This window comes from Tympanuchus pallidicinctus, unplaced genomic scaffold (assembly GCF_026119805.1).
Source record: "Tympanuchus pallidicinctus isolate F22 unplaced genomic scaffold, pur_lepc_1.0 scaffold16, whole genome shotgun sequence".
NCBI lineage: Eukaryota > Metazoa > Chordata > Aves > Galliformes > Phasianidae > Tympanuchus > Tympanuchus pallidicinctus.
Genome location: NW_026294679.1, coordinates 32,803,068 through 32,815,494, shown reverse-complemented (window position 1 = coordinate 32,815,494; position 12,427 = coordinate 32,803,068). Strand labels below are relative to the sequence as shown.

Sequence of the window (12,427 nt, the reverse complement as noted above, 5' to 3'; positions counted from 1 at the left end):
AGTGTGCTGCTATAGATCTAAACATTCTGCACCCTAGAGTGCCAGCCAGCCTATAACACTAAGCAGCTCCGATACGTTTAGACAAAAGGATCACAGCTAAACTTGCATTGTCCTAATGTCTTCAGGTTGAAAAGACCAAAGCATTAATATTTGTACTGACATCACAGATTCCAGTTTATAATTTTCCTCTAAGCAGAGCTAACGCTTGTTTTCTCTTGGATAACTATGAGTAATGTGGATCTTCTGAATCCAAATGAGCTCTTCCTTGTGAAACCTCAAATTCAGATGTTAGAAGTACCACTAAAACCGTGCCATTTTGTTTTGTTCTTCCAATAAGCAATACAGTTTTCAGTCTGCAACCTGGTGAGCAAACTCTAGTCTACCATTACTGATATGGGCAAGGAACTGAAGAAACCAAGGGCACAGACAGTAAAATCAAACTCATCCTCACTCTTCTCATCCAGCTGCTCTCTCCAGAACGTCAGGACTCTCCCAGACCAGAGTCAGAAGGTAGCTGTGGGATCCACACGGCCAGCACGCCAAGAACAGCCAAAAAGCAACCAACTCAGACAGAACAGCCAGCTCTCACCTCTCTGTGTGCTTAAAGTGATGACTGCAATGCTGGAGAAGAGGCCTGAACAGATCTGGGGACTCAGAAAGCACAAAGACCACAAAGGAATCTCCCAATGGGCCAATGCTGTTAAACTTCCCCAACAAGACTTCCAAGAGATATCTTCTATTGACAATAAAGTACGCAATTTTCTACTTCTACAGAAGACAGAAAGAGAAAGGACCACCAATACCAACAAGCACCTGCATCCTGTCAGAGATTATTTGTTGATCACCCACTGTTTATCACTGGACTCAGCTGAGAGTGTGTCAGTCTCTGAGCAGCCTCAATCCGTCAACACAGGAGATCACATCGTTACAGCAGAAAGTTTAACTGTCTTTTTGCTCTGTCATCACTTCTGAGCTCCTGCTGCCTACCTTCCAAAACGCAAATACAGAAGAGAAATGCTGACAGCCGCAGTGCAATACCTGCCTGAAAACCTGGTGCGGGATCAGAACTGTGAACTGAACAGAGAATTCAGGCTGGAACTTGTCTCTACCCCAAAAGGTTCTCGTCACCTCCTGGAAGGACTGCAGATGTTACCTGTCAGCTCAGACAAGGAAACTGTTAGAAGTCTTTATTATTATTATTATCAGCATAGAATAATGCCACTGGAAGCAGATAAGATATGTGACTTCCTCTTCGCTTATGCAGCAGAAGACAGAAAATAACTAATAAAACCATCTATCAATCAAAGGCCACTGCAATAGTTGACTTTTCTTAATATTAAAGATAACAAAAATTAAACCACCTGGGTTTTGTTATTTCTCCCAGAGGGACCTAGCTTATACTTCATCCTGCCTGCTCTGAGATGATATGAAATTTTTAATTCTGAAGAAAACAAGCAAACAAGTCTTCCCCCCTATCACGTGTGAAAGCTTTTCCTGGGCAAGTCTGTAGGTGTTGTAGTTAATCCTAAGGTCCAAAGAGGCTGCTGATTTATTTTTATTCCCTGCAGTCCAGAACACAAACCACGAAAATGATAAAAAAAAAATAAAAAAATAAAAAAAAATCAAACTGTGTTGTTGCAGTGTAGGAATCCCTGAGAGCAACTAGGCTAGCAAGGCTGCCCTGGGCACAGAGGTCCGACGACACCTAACCTGAGAGCCAACACATTCTGCTCAGGAAACCAGGCACACATACTTTTAGGGGTTGTACTTATTGAGTTGCAGCTGTACAGGTGCTGGACAAAGCCCATCTGCATAAGCACAGCTCCTGTCAAGTGACTGCACTGCTGCTTCCCAAGATTCTGCTTTTGCCGGAGCCTTCAGCTGAGGGTCCCCACAGATGAAGATCCTGTTACCTTACCAAATTAACAGAAGAAAAACAGGCCATTGGCATGAAAAGAGAATAAAATCGAAGAGGAATGGAGGATACCAGGTGTTACAAAAGAGCAGAGCTGGCAGCGCTCCTTTAGTTCGCACTGCTCATTTGTCCTGATTGCAGGCCATTTTCATCTCTCCTGAAGTACCACAATTAGTTTAATTTATCCCAGGAGTAAATGGAAGAAATAATGAATATCAAATACTTTAAGAAGCCAAATGTTCCTTTAAAAAAAAAATAAAACGACATTTTGTAGGAGAGACTATAAACACGAGATGGTCACTTTCATATGGCTGTCCACAGCAATTACATGAAAGAAAATGGTTCTTAAATGAACTAGCAGAATATAAAATACTTTTTTTTTTCTCTCCTCCTCATTTCCTTCCTATCAGAAGACTTTAAAACAGAAAGTATTAAGCTTCATTATCAGCTTTTGTCCTCAGAGAGCCTTTATTTTGGCAACAGTACAAAAATCTAAGCAGCGTATGACAGAGGCCATGCCAACACTCAAAAGTAAGCATCCTTCATATCCTTTCTTCCTTAAAGTTGCTATCTGATGGATCTGTAAGATCAAGAGCAAATGGACTTCAGGTAGTTGAGCACTGTGTACAACAATTAGAATGATACCATTTAATATTTAAAATTTAAAAAAAATCTCAAATCTCATTTAGAAAGTTCAGAAAGGGAAAAGCTCTTTTACATGCTGCTGATATTTGTCAGTCCTTTGTGATGTTTAAAACTGTATTAAATTATCTTTCTTCTTTAAGTGCAGATCAGTTAATAGATGAGCATAAACATCTCGCATCTCAAGTTAGTTCATGGATCTCTGACTTAAGGCAAAATATTTATCATCAGTGGAGGAATGAACTAATTTTGTTATTCACTTGACAAACTCCTGGTGGTATTATTCCACCCCCCCCCCCCCCTTTTTTTTTTTTTTCCAGACAATTATTCAGGAATAGTAACATGTTAAAGTTTTTAAATTGATGTTTTCAACTCAGCATTGACTGCTGAAAGTCCAAAATCCTCACTGGAAAATGGGTTTCATTTTCATGTTCCTGTCAATATTTAATCCCAAACCACAGCATTCAGCTTCAATTCTCACCTGTCTGTAGTCCTCTTCTTGTGAGCTTACATCAGGTAACACCTGACAAAATACAGACTGTCTACACTGAGATTAATTAACATGACTGTGAGATTAATGGGAGGGGTTGTCAACAGGACGCAAAGGCTGCAGGTTGCTGAAATGGCACCAAGTTCAACACAAATATTTGCTTCTCAATTCCCAGCAATTTCAGATGTCATTTTTTTCCAACTCAGTACAAAAGGTAAGAAAAATAGCTGCCACCAACAGCTGCATTTAAGAAAGAAAACACTCAGAACATTTGAGATTCAATGGAGATCAACTATAAAGTACTTCTCAAATTCTAACTGGTATAGAATTCCACCTGTAAGACATACACATGCACAATGAAACAGACCTCATACTTAGGTCAAATACATGCAGCAACAAACATTTTAGTGTCAAAGAAAAAAAATGTATTTGGAGAAATTAGAGGAGCAAGCAAAATTAAGCAGAAAAAGCAACAATTTGAATGTAAGCTTCATGTTTTAAAAGTAAAGATCTAACAAAAACACAAAAACAGGCCAGTGAACATTTGATAAGGCAAGCAACAAGAAAAACAAAGGTAACACCTGTGTGTTCATACAGACAACAAACCAAAGGAGAACTCTTAAAGGGAGGAACTCAAAACAAGGGACCTCTCAAGGGTCCCTTGGGGTGACGACCAGCCCACAAAACACCAAGAGGCAGCCCCTCCACGTGACAATGGCAGTACTCCGAATCACTAAATGGCGCAGGTTGTTAGAGACTTCAAGGATCATCAATCTCCAACTCCCCTGCCACAGGAAGGGCCACCAACCTCCCCATTTAATACCAGACCAGGCTGCCCAGGGCCCCATCCAGCCTGGCCTTCAACACCTCCAGGGATGAATGGGGCATCCACAGCCTCTCTGGGCAGCTGTTCCAGCACCTCACCACTCTCATAGTAAAGAACTTCCCCCTGATGTCCAGTCTAAATCTCCCCTCCCTCAACTTAAAACCATTTCCCCTTGTCCTGCTGTTATCTACCCTTTCAAAGAGTTGATTCCCCTCCTGTTTGTAGGCTCCCTTTAGGTACTGAAAGGCTGCAAGTGAGGTCACCCCGCAGCCTTCTCTTCTCCAGGCTGAACCCAGCCCAGCTCCCTCAGCCTGTCTTCATAGGGGAGGTGCTCCTCTCCAACAGCTCCCTGTTTTTCTTGTACTGGGGGCTCCAGACCTGGACACAGTACTGAAGATGGGACCTCACAGAGCAGAGTAGAAGAGGACAATCACCTCCTTTTCCCTGCTGGCCACCTCTCTTGCTGATGGAAGAAACTGGTGAGATGTAACTGGCTAGGAAGGGTCTTACAAGAAACCCCTTATTAATTTCCTAAAGTCTTAATGACTCTGATTAATCAATTAATTATCAATTAATGTTATCAATTAATAAATACCAAAAACATGCTATTTACAGAGGATGCCTCAAAAAACTATGAAAATTCATCACAGTCCTTACACCTTAAGCTATTCCACAAAGGACCATCTTCTTCTCAATGACGTACACACACACACACACACACACACACAATCATGCTATTCATTACAGCAAAAGAAGAGTGACCGAGGCCAACAGCTGAGTTCCTCAGACCTTCATTACACTCAAATGTATGCAGAGACTCCTTCTCCAGTTCAATAAGAAGGGTTATCACATTATTTCAACACAAGAAGGCTTCTGAAAGATACAGCAGGAACATTCCAGCACACTAGTTAGAATTTACGGTGTTTCAATTCTTTGACACAATGAGCAAGAGGGCTCTTTCTCTCAGGAAGCCACTTTCTTCCCTTTAACCATCAACATCTTTCATATTCTGCAGCTTTGATCAATGGTTGCAGCCACATTAGCAGAAAGCTTGAAGTATTCTAAGCTAATAATGAAAATCTACTCTTTGTCAATAAGTATCCTCTACTGCCTTCAGAAATTCAGAATAAACTGCATCTCGGCATCTTAAAAGGTACAACTATCCCTGACATTACTTACAACAGTTCTAATGCAATTAAGATTCAGTGTTTCAAGATTATCTATCACTGTTTATGTTGACAATGGCTGCATTGTGAAATACCTTCTACATGACAGTGCAGATTTGGTATCTTTGAATATTCCAGTGCAACAAAGAAATACTTTTAATTAAGCAAAATAAAAACTGAAACATGCAACAGAACCGGGTACAAGGATGCAGGTGTTAACGTTTACAGCCACAGAGAACTTCACACCAGCATTACAGAGATGTAAAGTTCTCTGCTATTAAATCTCCAACAGATTTCAGCTACAACATAGGACTGTGTCAGCCTTCAATTACATGCCAATGGTAATATGAGACACACAGACAGGCTTTGCCGTGTTTTGGAAATCATGTGCCATCCCCAATTCCACAGATGGCACGCACAGCACACCTGTGCAATGAGTAGTGCACACCCCTAATAGACAACCTGACTCCTCAATATTCATGAGAAAGCCTTCAGCTAAATGCCACCCATCCACTTGCTCTCTCATCACCCTTCCCCCTCCAACGGAAAGAGATCTGACACCAGAGCAGTGAAAGAGGAACATCTCTGAAAAACTTCTGGAGGGTCATTCTGCTAACAGTAGCTATGAATGGACATGTAGAACAAGATGGACTGATGTACCCATGGGGCTGGTACACCAAAGTCCACAATCTATTACAGAGGCACAGTTTCAAACACAAATTGCTGACTGTCACTGCTGACCCTCTACAGAAATAAGGAGAAAAATAACAGGTATAATGGACTGATTTTCTGTAATCTTCAGACACAGGCTAATCACAAGGGAGACTGTCATCTCAGTTGCAATTTACATAAGATAATGAGAACTTCAGGTTCATCCACTGTAACATCAAGCACTTCATACATGCCTTTACTGTTACAAAGAGGCCAAATCAGGGTGACAGGTAATTGCAGGTAGAACCTTTGTATACTTTTTCTGTGAGGTAAGAGTCCACAAGAGAGCAACCATGTAACAGCAGCAAGAATGCATGGTTCGATTTCTCCAGGACAAATCTAACTTTTTTTTTTTTGAAAATGAAAATGGTTATTTGTTTCTATCCCTTTATTTTGGCAAAAAATATTTCTGCAGTATTCTGATCCCTGTGGCACTGCAGGAGTCCCCATTTTTCAATAAAGCAGAGAGAAAGCCCTCAAAGAGTATGGAGAAGCAAATAACATATGTTACCTATACAGATATATTCAGGCCCAGGCCACAAATGAAGTGCTCTCAAGACTATCAACCAAGCTCCTGTATCATTGATATGGAGACACATTAAGTAAAGAGGCATCCTTTCTTTAAAGCTTTTGGCTACTTTATTTGAGCCAAAATTCCAACCCCCTGCTATGCGTAAGGTTGCCAACCACCAGACCAGGCTGCTCAGAGCCACATCCAGCCTGGCCTTGAATGCCTCCAGGGATGGGGCATCCACAACCTCCTTGGGCAACCTGTTCCAGAGCCTCACCACCCCATGAGTGAAAACATGGGCTCATTTTATCTATCACAGCAGGAATATTGTTGATGGAGGGGAGATTTAGGTCGGACATCAGGGGGAAATTCTTTACCCAGAGAGTGGTGAGGTACTGGAACAGGCTGCCCAGAGATGTTGTGGATGCCTCGTCCTTGGAGGTGTTCAAGGCCAGGTTGGATGGGGCCCTGGGCAGCCTGGTTTAGCATTAAATGTGGAGGTTGGTGGCCCTTCCTGTGGCAGGGGGGTTGGAGCTTCATGATCCTTGAGGTCCCTTCCAACCCTGGCCATTCTGTGATTCTGTGAATATCTGCTCTCTGGTTGCCTAGCAAATCTCCTGGTGGTTCATGAGCTCCAGGTCACATCTTCCATGAGTGCTTGGTGAGAAGCTTAAATTTAGATACTGAACAGTTAGTAAATTCATCTTTGGCAATGAAGACTAATTGGTACTTATTTTGGGGAAGCTCTCTTTGAATTCAGATTTAGAATATCAATGGAAATAATTGTTCATTGTCAGGAAGTTTCAGTAATTGCCAATTTTCTCTCCCACAGTGACAATGAAGACTTCTATCAATTAGCCTTCTTCTTTCTTGTCATCTGATATCCTTCTGCTGACTTACTTGGACTGTCATTCCCTGCACTGATAACTGCAAACCATAGGGTAAAACACAGATAGAAGTTCTTTAAGCCTTCAGAACGCAATTGGTAGTGATCATCTGCTAATTCTGATGTGGATGCCAAAAGCAAACAAACGCAAACAAAAACCAACAGGCGTCGAGAGCTCAAATTAGCACGCTCATAAATTCCCTCACTGCTGCACAGCACATCATGTTCAGGAACTTGGGCACACCATCAGAATCCTCAGTGTAGTAATGGCTGCCCAGATGAGAGAGAATAAGAGCTTATCAGAGGAAGACAATGCCTGGTCCCTGGCAGAGGGCGATACTTCATATTCAGCTGGCAAACAATCAGACCAAGATAGTTTTAAAGCCTTCACAATGGGAACATAGAAGAAAAAAATCCAACTCTGAATTGGGATACAGATGCTGGCCTTCTGGCATCGCATGGTCCCCATGCTGCCAAATTAAACCAAGGCTACACAGAAAGGGCAGGTATCCAAAGCAAGCTTCTAATCTTCTCGAAGGAGACAAATATCTTCCTCCTAGTTTCTCTACTTGGTGCTGTATAAGTACCCCCTCTGCTTCCTATTCCAACGAATGCTGCCTGATACAGCAGAGCATGACAGTGCCTTGAGAACCTCTCTCAGAGCAGCAGAGGACATAAACCCTTCTTCCCCCAAGGGTCACAGTCCCTGCACCTTGTGGGCTGCTCAGCCACTGCACAGCCTGGGGCAACAGAAGGTGCAGTGAATACCAGAGCAGTTAATGTCACTGGTAGAAGGAAAGAACAAGGAGACCAGGAAAAAAAAACAAACAAAACAAAACAAAAACAACTAGTTAAGTAATAATTAAAGATTAGATTTTACAACATACCAGCAGTCCAATAACTATGCTGTAAAGGAACAATCCAGGTTTACAATACTTACTACAAATACTATCAGATTTTTCCTTTTTAATCTGAAGATACACTTTCAAGACTCCAATTTGCAATGGAAAATTCCCTCTCATCTCTTTTCTGCAGGCCGAAAAGCAGCAGGAAGCTTCAAGCACTTCCCCTAAAGCTGTCCTGCATCCTGCCGGCAGCTGCCTACAGTCACTGACTAAACGCACCATGGTGATCTCACACTCTTGCTGCTGTGTGCTCTTGGGTACAGCAGCAAACACTGGATTGCAAGAGGTAAAATTTTCAAACAGTTCATCACCTCTGAGTTCATTTCCCTCAAGTGAAATATTCACCCTTGTTCTCTGGTGAGGGGTAAGCTTTCACTTAAAACAAATTGTCCATTAGCAGAACCATTCATTGTGCTGAGACCATCCTGTGGACATGTGACATACCCCTGATGATACATGTTCTGAGCACACACGCGGATAGCACAAGCAAGCCGAAGTGCAGACAGAAAGCCAGTCGACCACCCTGCACTGTTCCATCTTACCTTTTTTCCCTTCCCACCCACATCCTTATTGCTTAGCTTTTTTCAAGCTTGAGAAAAACTCAGCCCATACACCTATTGCCAGTTCCTGCAGGCAGGTTGTGCACTTGCCTTAGAACAGGTGATATACTCCAAGATCAGACTTTTACTCATTAAAGCTTTACACTTTTCTTATTTCCAGTGTTTTAGCAGCACTACTGTCCAACATTCCATACTAGATACCAAAAGCCTTACACTAATCAGTTTTTACTAACTTTTTTCACTTTTCTTAGAGGTATTTCCGGTACTTCAAAGGAAGGAAAAATTACATACTCCTGCCTCCCAACTTCTGAGAATGTTTCTGATCACTACATTCAATCTTTGGTTGTCCATCATTTCATGTCTTATGCTTCAGTAACAGCAGAGCCAAGCTTCAATTCCAATACCACTTCCACTTGGCTGCTAACAGAACAGAGTGCTCCGAGTTCTGTGTAGCTAAACAGCTTCAAGAACACAGTGGTTCAATTCATGTTTTACTTCGTGTCACACTGATCACATTTCACAGGAGCTACTTACATCTCTTTCATAAATACGTACTCAACATGAAGCAATATTCTTTCTCCCTGCTAGGGCTCACAGTTCTGATTTGAAAACTTCAGAGGACTATTCCTTTTCATTGGTTAACGTAATACGGCTTCATCTCTGCTCCATCCTTAGAATGATTATAAATGCATTTTTGACAAGCTTATTACTGAGCTTACATTTCCTAATTATGCTGTTCTTTTCCAACAGCCAGCTTTATCCTAGTTCTTTGCTCTGAAAATTACAGACTTGCTTAGACTTTACACTGAAGTTATATGCGTTCCTTGGCCTTTTTTTTTTTTTTTTTTTTTTTAAAAAAAAAAAAAAAAAGTAATTCAGCATTTGAAATCTGAGCCCTTTAGTGCTGACAAATACACCCCAACAGAATGAATTAAATATTTCTCAAGGCAATTTTAAAAAGCACAGGTCTTTCATCCTCCACTACTTTTCATCCTAACAAACCGGGACATCAAATGCATGGTATTTTTATTGCATCTGTGAACTGTCAGTCCAAAGACCAAGAAACAGTAAAAATAGAAAGTAAACTTCTAAGCAGGCAGCTGAAAAATCTCCCTCCATTTCTTTTGCTTTCAGTTAATTCAATTACAAAATGGTCTTAGTGATATGTATTTTACTTGGTTTGGGGTTCACTGTATATGAATCAAATCCTGTGGGCAGAATATATATATCCTATAACTTCACACAAGGAAACAGCTGTTTCTCCAAAGCTCTTCTGTGCAGCAGAAGCAGCACCTTCAAACCAATGACTCCAGATGAATGAATTCCTCAGTGAAGTATGAAACTACCACCGGACTACAAGGAGAACTGAGGTTCTTCATAAGCAAAGCCCTCAGAGCAAGCACCACAACCAAGGTTTCTACAGTTGTGCACATGCCATGAATAACAGCATACATTCCACGCTCTGAAACACTTGCAGTTTATGCAATTAAAATTTGCATATAGCCATTTATTAAAGTAAATTTACAAGACAAGCCACACTGATTACAGCTATTACAGTGAACACATTTTCATGTTTTAATGATTACACGCCTTTACAAACAAGTGACAATGCTAAGACATCTCAAGCAGTGTTTTCACACTGCTACCGTAGCTCAACTTGAACCAACACTATTTGATATCTCTGCTAAGAACCGAGCAGTTGATTGGAAAGCAGTATTGCTATTTACAGTATCTTTGTAGCAGAAATGGGACCAGCGACGGGAAACACTACTGAAGAAAGGCTTTCTTTGCATTTCACATTGTAGAAACATAAGATGACTGCACTGGGCTCTGTGAGACTTCATATAATAGCTTGGTGATCATTGACTAAAAGCCTCTGGATGAGCACAGAAGTGCCTTCTAGAAGTTCAGACAGACAGGTGCACAAAGTCTCACATACAACGGATGCACTTGCTCCCTGCACGCCTCCCATCTTCATACCAAACTTTCCAGACTGCACCATTTGCACACAGTAGACAAAATCTGGTCCCAGCATAAGAAGTCACAAGCTTGTTAGTCAACTTCTACAAACTCTCACTTCTTATCAGCTTCTCCACAAAGACAGCCGGCTGTTTTACTCCCAATGAGCACACGGCATTCTGGTGCAGCAGACCAATCACGTGCCAACTAGAGTTCTGTCTTTAGAAAAAAAAAAAAAATAATGGCACTTTTGCCACATGCAAAGAACATACAAAAATCTATTATACACAGAGACAGCAAACATACGAGGTACTTCCCCTACACCTTGCTAAAATACACCCTCATTGCAAACAAAGCAATACTAAGCTGCACCAGAGGATAAAATCAAGCTCCCAGCTAATCTCACAGATTCAGCCTGGAACAGCCTCATCCATCCAGAACTCAGAAATCATTTTTATTTAGGAGGTATACCTCCCTCTAGCAGATTAGACTGTATTCAATTTTACATTTTCAGGACTCCATGGCAGTACAGTGCCTCCAGCACTGTCACTGCATCTATGCCAGCAGGAGAGGAAATTGCAGGATGGCTTAGCAAGGAAGGCAGAGAGAAGAGCTTTTACAAGTATCCTCACCCAAAAAAACACCGTAACATTACAGAACAGGAGAGAAGAGAGCAGCCTTAGAATTGCAAGCATAGCTGCATTTGAACATGAGAGAGAAAAGGTTAATTCTCTCTGGCTCTTCAGAGCCAGGCAGGAGGAAAGCTCACAGCTCCTTATCCATCCTGCCATTCGCCTTTATTCCACCTGTCTCACCCAACTTCGTCTGGGGTTGTTGGTTGGTTGCTTCCACGTTGTTTGTTAGAGCCATCTTGTTGTTGTTTATGAGAGGCAAAAAAAAAAATTAAAACTAGAAAATCTTGAAGTTCTTAAATCTACAGAAAGTAATTTTGGCCTTTTACTTGTAGATATTTGTTTTTTAAAAAACAAAACTCGTTCAAAAACTGACTCTGATGTCACAAAAGCCAAGATAAGTAGTCTTTACTTTCATCTATAGGAAATGGCTTCATTTGGAAGATCACTAGATATGTCAGAATCCTCACAAAATGTATTCTTTTGTTTCTTCATAAGAACTTTAAATAACTGCATAGTGGTTCAATGGAGAAAAGCATTTCCACCCTGGGAAGGATTTAATAATAAAATTTACTTCTACTGAACTTGAAGGAACTAAGTTGTATAAAGTGCTTCTCTGAATGTCAGCCAAGACCTGCCAGAACAGCTGAGTGAGGGGGAAGGTTTGATTCCATAGATACATTGGTAATATACCAATGGTTTTGCTATGTACCGTATCTGTTTAGACCTTGGTATGTGCTGCTATGGTTAGAAAGCTGCCTGACCTACTGGAAGGAAACCCAGGAAACATACATCAGCCCCACACAGCAGTTATTTAAAACAACAGAAACAGTGTTAAATGCCACAAAACGAGATGTATCCAGCTCAATAACCCAGACATACAGTCACACGGCACTGTAACCTATGTAAACCTGTGGTTTAGCAGCTTGTGGCAGCAATGGTAACAGGAGGATGGTTAGACTAGATGATCCTGTAGATCCTTTCCAACCTTGTGATTCTATGACCTCACAATGAGCATCGCGTTCCAGTGGTGACATGGTGAGGATGCTCCAATGAAGTGCCTTCAATTTGTTCATTAGCCACCAAAAGCGCATAACCACATTTCAAAAAAGCATCTCAAAATACTCTTTTATATCATCCATCCCTAAATAATTTCTAAGCAAATGTTTAAGTTTTTTTCACAATGATGGACTAACACATTCACATCTCTCACTGCATTTTCTG

The 12,427-nt window shown here is 41.2% G+C and overlaps 1 protein-coding gene across 5 annotated transcripts in view; it reads right to left on the bottom strand.

The window, feature by feature from the left end:
* Positions 1-12,427, bottom strand: part of PCDH15 (protocadherin related 15) — a 669,788-nt gene that overhangs the window by 628,843 nt on the left and 28,518 nt on the right. The gene's annotated exons all lie outside the window — the stretch shown is intronic.